Source organism: Puma concolor, chromosome E4, assembly GCF_028749965.1.
Source record: "Puma concolor isolate L17-30 chromosome E4, mPumCon1.1.hap2, whole genome shotgun sequence".
In the NCBI taxonomy this organism is placed as follows: Eukaryota; Metazoa; Chordata; class Mammalia; order Carnivora; family Felidae; genus Puma; species Puma concolor.
This window is the reverse complement of record NC_141683.1, coordinates 27,524,498-27,536,543: the sequence shown is the minus strand read 5'-3', so window position 1 is coordinate 27,536,543 and position 12,046 is coordinate 27,524,498. Positions and strand designations below refer to the sequence as shown.

At 41.1% G+C, this 12,046-nt stretch overlaps 1 protein-coding gene and 1 long non-coding RNA gene across 7 annotated transcripts in view; both read left to right on the top strand.

Annotated features, from left to right (window-relative positions):
• SNRPE (small nuclear ribonucleoprotein polypeptide E) overlaps positions 1-12,046 on the top strand; it is a 141,780-nt gene that overhangs the window by 57,669 nt on the left and 72,065 nt on the right. The window lies entirely within an intron of this gene.
• On the top strand, positions 7,524-10,159 carry LOC147572523 (uncharacterized). The gene is made up of 3 exons (XR_015246450.1): positions 7,524-7,716; positions 7,945-8,975; positions 9,222-10,159. It is a non-coding gene; the product is annotated as an uncharacterized LOC147572523 (long non-coding RNA).

The window sequence follows — 12,046 nt, the reverse complement described above, 5'->3', positions numbered from 1 at the left end:
CTAGAGGAAGAGCCCGGAGGTGTGAACGTTTTGCATTAGACCTTAATTAGATCTTTGCATTAGGTCATCTGTGTAATATGTTTTTTATTTTTAAAATAATGTGTTAGGGAGCCCCTGGGGGGCTCAGTCAGTGAAGCATCCGACTGAGGGTTTCGGCTCAGGTCCTGATCTCCCACTTTGTGGGTTCGAGCCCCACATCAGGCTGTGTGCTGGCAGTGCAGAGCCTACTTGGGATTCTCTCTCTCTCCCTTTCTCTCTGCCCCTCCCCTGCTCACTCTCTCTCAAAACAAGCAAACAAACTGAAAAAAAAGAACGTTAAAACAATAAATAAATAAAAATAAAAATCACGTGCTAGAGCCCCTGGCTGGCTCAGTCGGAAGAGCATGCAGCTCTTGATCTCGGGGTCATGAGTTCCAACCCCACGCTGGGTGTAGAGATTGCTAAAAAATAATAATAATAAACTTAACGAAAAAAATCGCGTGTTCCTCCTAGGTTTCACGGTATGAGATCAGAGCCAGCGTCTGTCTTTTGTGACATTAAAACTTGAGATAGGTGTACTTGAGAAGATCCAACCTGCAGTACCAGAAAACTAAAACCAAAACAATAGTGACATAGGACTAAGATGTTTTCATGAAAAACTAGCAGATGGTAGAGTTGAAAATGAAGGAGAACTTGACAAAAAACAGTTCAGAGTTTGGTGTCCAGGAGGAATGTTCCGTAGGAGGTGTGCTAAAGAGAGGGAATAGGATGTTTGAATAAAATTAATTCTTTACACTCTCTAGACTTGTGCGAAAGGGACCCCCTTGACGGGGAGAGGTCAACGGCTTTCACAGCCCTGGCAGGATGAGTAACAACAGTTAGGTAAGCAGTTTTCTTCCACTTTGGCAAATCAGAGCAATACCGGATTTGTGGGGTACTAGTGGGCTTGTAAGATGCTAACTTTCCGGAGGTGGTTGTTGCCATGCGCCCCGTACCTGGGATCAGGCTACTTTGAAGGTTAATTGTCATGTCACTGATCTGCAGCTGAAAGAGGGCCCTTGCAGATCTGGGAAAAGAGATACCATCAACACCGGTTTCTGCAGAGCCCTGAGCACAGCACGTCAAGCAGGAGAGGAAGGCAAGTGGAGGGGCCTGCTGCGGGAAGTTTGCCCACCGTGAGCAGCTGGGAGATTGTGTTTTTATAGCTGGCGAACCTACATCTTTGTGTAGAACAGGGAGCGTAAGATTGATACCAGTTACTCAAACTGCAAACCATGCTGGAGACAAAAGCAGGACCTCAGTTGTCCTGGATTAAGACTTTACGAGGTGAGCCCCCCTGAACTTTGCCCATAACAAGGGGAAAGTCCTTGGGATCTGACCCGCTTTGGAACTAACAGAAACTTCTTCCGGACACTCCCTTTTGACTTGAATGCCTTGCCACTCCTTTGAACAATTTATTTTATTTATGGATCATATGTAATAACAAGAATAAACAAAAACCATTTATGAAACATCAGCAATATGTACAATGTTATGCTAGGCCTTGTAGGGGATGCAAAGAAAATTATGAAATGTACACTTTCATAAGTCTTAATGCTTTCCAAAATGCTTTCAGATCCTTGCATGATTTCACCCTTATAACATTACTCTGCTTAGCCTTTCCAGGAAGCTTTCTCCCATTAACTTTACTTTGCTATTTTTTTTTTTTTAATTTTTTTTTTCAACGTTTTTTATTTATTTTTGGGACAGAGAGAGACAGAGCATGAACGGGGGAGGGGCAGAGAGAGAGGGAGACACAGAATCGGAAACAGGCTCCAGGCTCTGAGCCATCGGCCCAGAGCCCGACGCGGGGCTCGAACTCACGGACCGCGAGATCGTGACCTGGCTGAAGTCGGACGCTTAACCGACTGCGCCACCCAGGCGCCCCTACTTTGCTATTTTTATTCGAATACCTGTATGTATCAGTTTTTGAAGTTGCATGCATTTGTACTTGTCTTTTTAAAAAATGTTTATTTAAGAAAAAAATATTTTGACATTTTTTTTTATTTTTTGAGAGACAGAGAGAGACAGAGCATGAGCAGGGGAGGTTGCAGAAAGAGAGGGAATCACAGAATCCGAAGCAGGCTCCAAGCTCTGAGCTGTCCGCACAGAGGCCGATGCGGGGCTTAAACTCACTAGCGGTGAGATCATGACCTAAGCTGAAGTCGGATGCTTGACTGACTGAGCCACGCAGGTGCCCCTAATGTTTGTTTATTTTTGAGAGAGAGCACAAGCAGGGGAGGAGCAGAGAGAGAGGGAGACAGGATTCCCAAGCGGGCTTTTCTCTGACAGCAGAGAGCCCGATGTGGGGTTCAAACTCATCATCTGTGAGATCATGACCTGAGCTGAAGTTGGATGCCCAACCAACTGAGCCACCCAGACGTCCCTGTGCTTGTCTATTTTTGATATATATCTAGAGGTGTACCCCTTATATTAGACTGTTTCTCAGAGCAGTCACTTTCATGTTACCAATTGCTCTAAAATTTCCCGGAGGGTTCAAACTCTGTTTCATCCAAAAGATTGTAGGCACAGAACTTTGTTTTTATTCACTTAAAAAAAATTTACATATAATAAAATTCACTTTTGTGAGTGCATATATGTCTGTGAGTTTTGACACATGCGTAGTTACGTAAACACCGCCACCATTAAGATTATAGAAGTTTCATCTGCCCCTTCCCACAAATTCCTTCCTGCCGCCCTTTGGTGGTCCATCTGCCCTCTACCCCCACCCTCTCCCAGGCCCTGACAACCACTGATCTGTCTTATATCTCTATAACTTTGTCTTTTCCAGAATGTCATATAAGTGGAATCATGCATATGTAGCCTTTCACATGTGACTTCTTTCACTTACCACAATGCACTTGAGATCCGTCCATGTTGTTGCATGTGTTGTAGTGTTTATTGCTGAGTGGTATTCCATTCCACAGAGGTACCATAGTTTGTTTATCCTTCCACCCACTGAAGGACATTCGGGCTGTTTCCAGTTTTTAGTTCTTATGAATAAAGCCACCAAAAACATTTATGTACAAGTTTTTGTGTGAATATAGATTTCCATCTCTCTTAGATAAATACCTACAAGGGAGATTGCTAGATCATATGGTAACTGTATGTTCGACTTTAAAAGAAGCTGTCTGTGAACCTAAAACTGCTCTAAAAATATAGTCTTTAATAAGAAAACAAAACAAAACTGTCAAATTGTTTTCCAAAGTGGTTGCTCCATTTTGCATTCCCACTGGCATTGTGTGAGAATTCCATTTGCTATGCATCTGTGCCAACACTTAATATTCCCAGATTTTTTATTATAGCCATTCTTTTTTTTAATGTTTATTTACTTATTTATATAATTTATTTATTTTTTAATTTATGTCCAAGTTAGTTAGCATATAGTTCAACAATGATTTCAGGAGTAGATTCCTTAATGGCTCTTACCCATTTAGCCCATCCCCCCTCCCACAACCCCTCCAGCAACCCTCTGTTTGTTCTCTGTATTTAAGAGTCTCTTATGTTTCATCCCCCTCCCTGTTCTTGTGTAATTTTTGCTTCGCTTCCCTTGTGTTCATCTGTTTAGTACCTTAAATTCCTCATAAGAGTGTAGTCATATGATATTTGTCTTTCTCTGACTGACTGATTTTGCGTAGCATAATACCCTCCAGTTCCATCCAGAGTTGCACATGGCAAGATTTCATTCTTTTTGATTGCCGAGTAATACTCCATTATATATATATACCACATCTTCTGTATCCATTCATCCGTTGATGGACATTTGAGCTCTTTCCATACTTCGGCTATTGTCAGTAGAGCTGCTATAAACATTGGGGTGCATGTGCTCCTTTGAAGCAGCACACCTGTATCCCTTGGATAAATCCTAGTAGTGCAATTGCTGGGTCATAGGGTAGTTCTATTTTTAATTTTTTGAGGAACCTCCATACTGTTTTCCGGAGTGGCTTCACCAGTTTGCATTCCCACCAGCAGTGCAAAAGAGATCCTCTTTCTCCACATCCTTGCCAACATCTGTGGTTGTCTGAGTTGATAATGTTAGCCATTCTGACAGGTGTGAGGTGGTATCTCATTGTGGTTTTGATTTGTATTTCTTTGATGATGAGTGATGTTGGGCATTTGTTCATGTGTTGGTTGGCCATCTGGATGTCTTTGGAGAAGTGTATATTCATGTCTTTTGCCCATTTCTTCACTGGATTATTTGTTTTCTGGGTGTTGAGTTTGATAAGTTCTTTATAGATTTTGGATACTAACCCTTTATCTGATGTCATTTGCAAATGTCTTCTTCCATTCCGTTGGTTGCCTTTTAGTTTTGCTGATTGTTTCCTTTGCTGTGCAGAAGCTTTTTATTTTGATGAGGCCCCAGGAGTTCATTTTTGCTTTTGTTTCCCTTGCCTCCAGAGGTGTGTTGAGTAAGAAGTTGCTGCAGCCGAGGTCAAAGAGGTTTTTGCTTGCTTTATCTAGGATTTTGATGGCTTCTTGTCTTACGTTTAGGTGTTTCATCCATTGTGAGTTTATTTTTGTGTATGATGTAAGAAAGTGGTACAAGTTCATTTTTCTGCATGTCGCTGTCCAGTTTTCCCAGCACCATTTGCTGAAGAGACTGTCTTCATTCCATTGGATATTCTTTCCTGCTTTGTCAAAGATTCGTTGGTCATACGTCTGTGGGTCCATTTCTGGGTTCTCTCTTCTGTACCATTGATCTGAGTGTCTGTTCTTGTGCCAGTACCATACTGTCTTGATGATTACAGCTTTGTAATACAGCTTGAAGTCCGGGACGGTGATGCCTCCTGCTTTGGTTTTCTTTTTCAGGATTGCTTTGACTATTCCGGGTCTTTTCTGGTTCCATACAAAGTTTAGGATTGTTTGTTCTAGCTCTGTGAAGACTGCTGGTATTGTTTTGATAGGGATTGCTATTTTAGCCATTCTAATGGATGTGTAGTGATTTCTCATTGTGGTTTGAATTTGCTCCTGATAAATGGTGTTGATGGTCTTTTCTCATGCTTATTTGTCACCTGAATATTTTCCCTTGTGAAGTATCTCTTCAAATCTTTTGCCCATTTCCTTTTTTTTGTAAGTTTATTTATTTATTTTGAGAGAGAGAGAGAGAGAGAGAGAGAGAGAGAGAGAGAGAGAGGGGTGGGGGAGGGGCAGAGAGAGAGGGAGAGAGAGAAAGAATCCCAGCAGGCTCTGCACTGTCAGCACAGAGCCCAGCGTGGGGCTAGAACTCACGAACCATGAGATCACGACCTGAGCCGAAACCAAGAGTCAGACACTCAACCGACTGAGCCATCCAGGAGCCCCTCTTTTGCCCATTTTCTTAATTGGGTTATTAGCTATTTTATTGTTGAGTTTTGAGAGTTGTTCATATATTATGGGTATTAGCCCTTTGTCAGATATACATCTTTTTAGACACAAGAAAAACCTCAGACAGGCTGAAATGACAAAGGTGATTTATTGGCTCACATAATTACAAGATCCAGAGGTATAATGTGCAGTCTTTGGGGTTGGTGAAATTCATCTTCTCACTGTCTTCCCATATCTCCACTCTGCATCCTTCTGTGCTAGCTGTATCAAGGACATAGCTTTTCTCATAATGTCAGCATTGCCGCAGTTAATTCCAAGCCTCGCCCATAAACTATATTGTCCAGAAAAACAGCTGGCTTCCAATACACCTTTAAAATGACAGATCTTCTGGGGCGCCTGGGTGGCGCAGTCGGTTAAGCGTCCGACTTCAGCCAGGTCACGATCTCGCGGTCCGTGAGTTCGAGCCCCGCGTCGGGCTCTGGGCTGATGGCTCAGAGCCTGGAGCCTGTTTCCAATTCTGTGTCTCCCTCTCTCTCTGCCCCTCCCCCGTTCATGCTCTGTCTCTCTCTGTCCCAAAAATAAATAAACGTTGAAAAAAAAAAATAAAATAAATAAAATAAAATGACAGATCTTCTCTTACAACAACTGTTGGAAATCTCCCCATTGGTGTGAAATGGGCCAGATGCCTATTGCAAAGCAACCTCAATGGCCAGGGGAATGCCACAAGCTGACTGGGTTAAGCCATGATGAGGGGACACCATGCTTTGAGGTTTCTAGCATCTTTTGATCACTCTTCCCTTGTGGGTTGTTTTTTGGGGGTTTTTTGTTTTTGTTTTTGTTTTTTCTGCTGGCACTATGAGTCCCACCTCACTGAAGTGTAGGAGCTGGCTTCAGTCTGTCTCCGTGACTCTTGTAGCTAAGGCACAGGCCTGAAAGTAGGCTCACCAATCAGATATTCCTGTGTGAGATTTTTGATGAGGAAAGAACAAGATGAAGAAGCAAGGGACAGGCAGGATCACACTTTCTTACCAGAGTGGCGGCAGAGACCCAACCATTGATTTGTTAAGTAAGTTTGGGCCCTACTAAAGTCATCCCCTGTAAAATTAAGTCAGTATGGTCCTTGACACATATCACTACAAAACTATGACCTCTATTTCTACCCCCATTTGTTTTAAGCTCCTAGCTATGTAAGGATTATCTCTTCGTGCTGTGTCTGGTAGCTCTTCTGCCGGGGAAGGCAGTGGAGCCTGTGGGTGAGGGACTTCCATAGCTCTCCATTTTGAGTATTTTACATAGGAGTTATCATTTTACACAGGAAAGTGTAAAACCCTGAAGGCAGTGCCCTGAAGGCGGAGGTTTGAGAGGAAAGATGATGATGAGTTTGAGGTGCCTTTGAGATATCCTGTCAGTTAGGCAGTTGGATTTATGAATTTAGGTGCTCAGGAAATATAGAGCCACAGGCAAATTGTACACATAAAAAGGTAGAGGCTGGGAGTTCCTGGGCCCTTTTCGTGGCTCGCTTCGTATATACCTTATGGGAGTGCATAATGAGTTTTATTTTATTTATTTATTTTCAAATAGGCTCCATGCCCAACATGGGGCTTGAACTCATGACCCTGAGATCAAGAGTCATATGCTCTATGGACTGAGCCAGCCAAAGTGCCCCCATAATGAGTTTCAATAGACGGGCCTCTTGGTTACAAGAGACAGAAACCCAACTTAACTGGCTTGCATAAAACCAGGAATTTATTGGAAGGATATTGGTATAATTCTCCTGGTCAAGGAAGAATTGATGAACCAAACTGTAAGAAGGGCAAAAATGCAGTTGGGCTGAAGGAATAACGGAAAGGACTTCATGTCAATAACACTTATCCTTACTTCCCTTTCCCCTGTGTTCTCTTAGTGCATACTGACCTCTTCCCTATGGAAGAGGAAGCAATGAAACTCAATTGTAAAGAGACACACGCAATTGCTGGGTGATGCTATACTCCACAGCTTGAAGTGCAGGTAACCAGGAGACTGACTTTTTACAGTCCCAGTTCAGAAATCACAGGCAAGGAATTCTTGGCCTGACCTGGCCTGGGACGGTTGACTCTGGTGCTGGTAGTAGAGTGGTGGTGGTCTTGTATGCCCATGGCAGAATAAAACCTAAACCGTTTTTACCATGAAATTGGTCTGGCCATTGTGATTGAGATCCAAAATAACAATGGGTTAAACAAGATAGGAATTAATTTCTCTCATGTAATTACCCGGATATGAATACAGTATTGAAAATATATGTAACAAGACTGCTATGGTTCAAACCAAGGCTCGGTCTAGATTTTGTGAGGCTGAATACAAATTTTGGAATTCTCTTTAAGGAAAATAATACCAAGTTTCCAGTATAAAAATTAGGTACAGGGGCGCCTGGGTGGCTCAGTTCGTTGGGCCTCCGACCTCGGCTCAGGTCACGATCTCACGGTCCGTGAGTTCGAGCCCCGCGTCCGGCTCTGGGCTGATGGCTCAGAGCCTGGAGCCTGCTTCCGATTCTGTCTCCCTCTCTCTCTGCCCCTCCCCTGTTCATGCTCTGTCTCTCTCTGTCTCAAAAATAAATACACGTTAAAAAAATTAAAAAAAAAATAGGTACAAAAACATTTGTTAAGTGTGAGAAAATAAATTACGATAAATTATTGGAGCTTTGGAGTTTCAGATCCCTTTCTTCTGAGATCTCTTTAGCCAATTCATCAGAAATGCTTCCTCATTTCAATCTGTTCCCCTCTCCATCTAGAGAACACTCCACAACTCCCAACAACTGTCAGGTGAGGCGCCCTGAAGCTTCAGTTTTATTAGTTTCATGATACATCTGCCTCTGTGCTGAGGCAAAAAATTCTATACCTATGTAAATGAAGAAGAGGGGCACCTGGCTGACTCAGTCAGTAGAGCATGTGACTCTTGATCTCAGGGTCATGAGTTCAAGCCCACATTGGGCATGGGAGGTACTTTAAATAAATAAATAAATAAATAAATAAATAAATAAAACAAACAAACATTTAAATCGAGAAAAGAATTGATATCCCACTAACAGTCTCTCCCACTAGCTCATTATGCATAACTCCAAAGGGTATTATTAGGATTTCAGGGTAAGGGTTTGAGAAGAATTATGTCAGCTTAATATTCAGAAGAAACTTTTTTAATGGAGTCAATGGATATAATGAACAGCATTAAAATACGTGGAATTCTTTGCCCCTGGAGGGGATTGGGCTGTTAACCATTCTTGGGGATGTCTTAATGAGGATTTAAACACCAGATCGGACAGGGCTTTTTTTAGATTAGATGAACTTTAAGATAGTGTAGTGAAATGCAAATGGATGAACTTCAAAGCGAAAAAGATCTGGGTGTGTGGCCAAATTCTACCTCTAGCTAGTTGGATGATGATGGGCAAGTGGTTTAATCTCTCTGAACTTTGATTTCTAAAGTCTATAAAATGGGGTAGCAAAACGTAGTCTCTATTTTCTGTAAGGATTAAATGTGAATGAATTTTGAACATCCAGACAGGTACATAATAACAGATCTCAATATAAATTATTTTCCTCTCTCTTGCTCCTTTCCAGTACTGAGCTTCTCTGATTCTATGCAGGATCTGAGCTTTATCTTGAAATATATGGGGCGCCTGGGTGGCGCAGTCGGTTAAGCGTCCGACTTCAGCCAGGTCACGATCTCGCGGTCCGTGAGTTTGAGCCCCGCGTCCGGCTCTGGGCTGATGGCTCGGAGCCTGGAGCCTGTTTCCGATTCTGTGTCTCCCTCTCTCTCTCTGCCCCTCCCCCGTTCATGCTCTGTCTCTCTCTGTCCCAAAAATAAATAAACGTTGAAAAAAAAAAAATTAAAAAAAAAAAAAAAAAAGAAATATAAATGGGATTTAGATGAGCACATTAGAAGGTGGGTATTCTAAACAGAAGGACTTCCATAAGGTGATGCACTGATTCCTAGTTTTTGGGTTGTCTAACATCCCTTCCCCGTTTTGAAGGACTGCTCCCTTCTAACAATAGTACATATAATTTGGAGACAATTTATAATTCACAAAACAATCCTTTTATCACCAATTTCTCCATTCTTGTCATAATTATTCACATCTTGAATGGCAAAAGTAAATCCTCAATTTCTTTTAAAAAGGGCAGGTAGGTCTATTTACTGAGCCCTTACATATCTAAGAATACTTTTGTCTTCCCTCAGAAACATTCATTTGGTTGGTTATAAAATACTGTTTTGCAAATATGTTTAATGTCTGGCTTAATAGAAGCTCATACATTTCTGCATTCAGTCTGTCTTGATCTGTTGTTTTAGTTGGAATACATGAAGGAAATCTGGCTTCATACCGATATATAATTGTAAAAGGGAAAAGTATTGGGGGGGTATTTTAATAATCTTTTCAGATAATTCTGGATATTCTTCTTTGATACCAGAATTCAGCAAATAGTAGTTTCCTAAAGATTAATTGCAATGTGGAACTCAAAACGTATCAGTGAATATTCATACTCTGTTAAATTAGAATCTATTGATCTATCTTTTACTTTCAATGGATTTTTTACCCAGGCATAATTTTGTATCATCATGCATTTGATCATTTGAAAATTATTGACTCACTGAGTTATGCCCGTCTTCCAAATGTTAACATATATTGTTAATCAATATTTTTAAAAATCACTTTCATTCACATTACCACTGATCTTATCAGAAAAATCTTTAAGTATTAGGTATCTGAGTAGCAAATACAACTTTTGTAATATTTTAATTTTCATTTGAAATCTCAAAAAAAATTTTTTTTTTTTTTTTTTTGAGAGAGAGAAAGAGCTCAGGGGGAAGGGGCAGAGAGAGAGAGAGAGAAAATCTTTTTTTTTTTAATTTTTTAAATATTTACTTTTGAGAGAGAGAGACAGGGTGTGAGTGGGGGAGGGGCAGAGAGAGAGAGAGGAAGACACAGAATCTGAAGCAGGCTCTAGGCTCTGACGCAAGGATCACAAGAGCATGACCTGAGCCTAAGTTGAACCCTCAACCAAGCCACCCAGGTGCCCCTTATATTTATTTCTGAGAGAGAAAGAGAGAGGCACAGAGAGAGGGGGACAGAGGATCCAAACCGGGCTCTGTGCTGACAGCAGAGAGCCCAATATAGGGCTCAATCTCATGAACCATGAGATCATGACCTGAGCTGAAGTTGGACACTTAACCCACTGAGTCACTCAGACGGCCTGTGAGAGAGAGAGTGAGAAAGAGAGAGAGTGAGAGAATCTTAAGCAGGCTCCATGCCCAGTGGGGAGCCCAATCTGGGGCTGGATCTCCCAAGCTGGACATCATGACATTTGCTGAAATCAAGAGTCAGACAGACGCTCAACCAGCTGAGCCACCCAGACACCCTTCAAATGTTCTTAATGGCAACAGATATTGTCAATTGTTTTCTTTGAAGAAATAAGGTCATTTTGTTCATTTTCAAGAAAATTTCTGCCAGTACCTAAGTCTCGATAACAATGGATTGTCTATCAGTCCTTCTTTCAAGTAAAAATGGTGGTGCATGAAAAAAGTAGCTAGTTCAGCCTGTGACCCAATTCCACAAATGCATTTCCTCGAGACAACCATCATACTTCACGAAACAGCAGAAGTGCAATATGTATACTTCCTGTTTGCTGCACAGAATATTAAAAAAATGTACACTTAAGATTCCAGATTTAGTAAAATTAGTATTTTTTATTGTTTCAACAAGGACACTTGGGAGTATGTGGTGGTGAAGAACATAATTACTACTACAGTTGGTACCAAGGCCCTAATTTGTCCTAAGCTGGCAGCAGTCTTACCCACTTTTGCTTTTGCATCAACAGTGCAAATATTAACAAAGTGAAAAGGGCAAATAATGTCTTAGTATTATTACAAAAATAGCTTTGATCTTATAGATACCCTGAAAAGATTTCTAAGACCCCAAGGAGTCCAAGGACTACACTTTGAAAATATCTGTTTAGTACATGCTTTTTGCTGACCTATGGCTATGTCAGATAATTTCCCCCTAAAAATTCTGTAGCTATTGTTCCATTATATTTAGTATTCCAGAAAAAATCAAAATCAAACATAATTATTTTTCTTTATAGCTAACCTATTTATTCTCTTTAGGTTGTAGCAATTTTTTTTTTTTGTAATTAAAAAAATTTTTGCCAGAGCATGTCTATATACATCTATTTGTTCATTTTCATTCAACATGATCCTCTTTAATCTTAATACTTAGGTTTTTTTCTAGCTCCAAAACCTTTCAATTTTGACTTCTTTTTCATTTTTCCTCCCTTAGGAGCAGCAGTAATTCTTTTTTTTTTTTTCTTCTTTTTTTTAAAAAGATTTTATTTTAAGTAATCTCTACACCCATCATGGAGCTCAAACTCACAACCCCAAGATCAAAAGTTGCCCACCCCACCAACTGAGCCAGCCAGGCACCCCAAGAACAACAGTAATTCTTGCTTCAAATCTGTCCTTTGTCAGGGTGACTGGCTAGCTCAGTCTGTAGACCATATGACTCTTGATCCTGGAGTCATGACTTCGTTATTGTTTTGTTTTTGTTTTTTACAAATGTTTATTTTTAAGAAAGAGGGAGTGTAAGTGGAGGAGGGGCAGAGAGAGAGAGAGAGAGAGAAGATCCAAAGCAAGGTCCCTGCCATCAGTGCAGGGCCTGATGTGAGGCTCAAACTCAGGAACCGTGAGATTGTGACCTGAG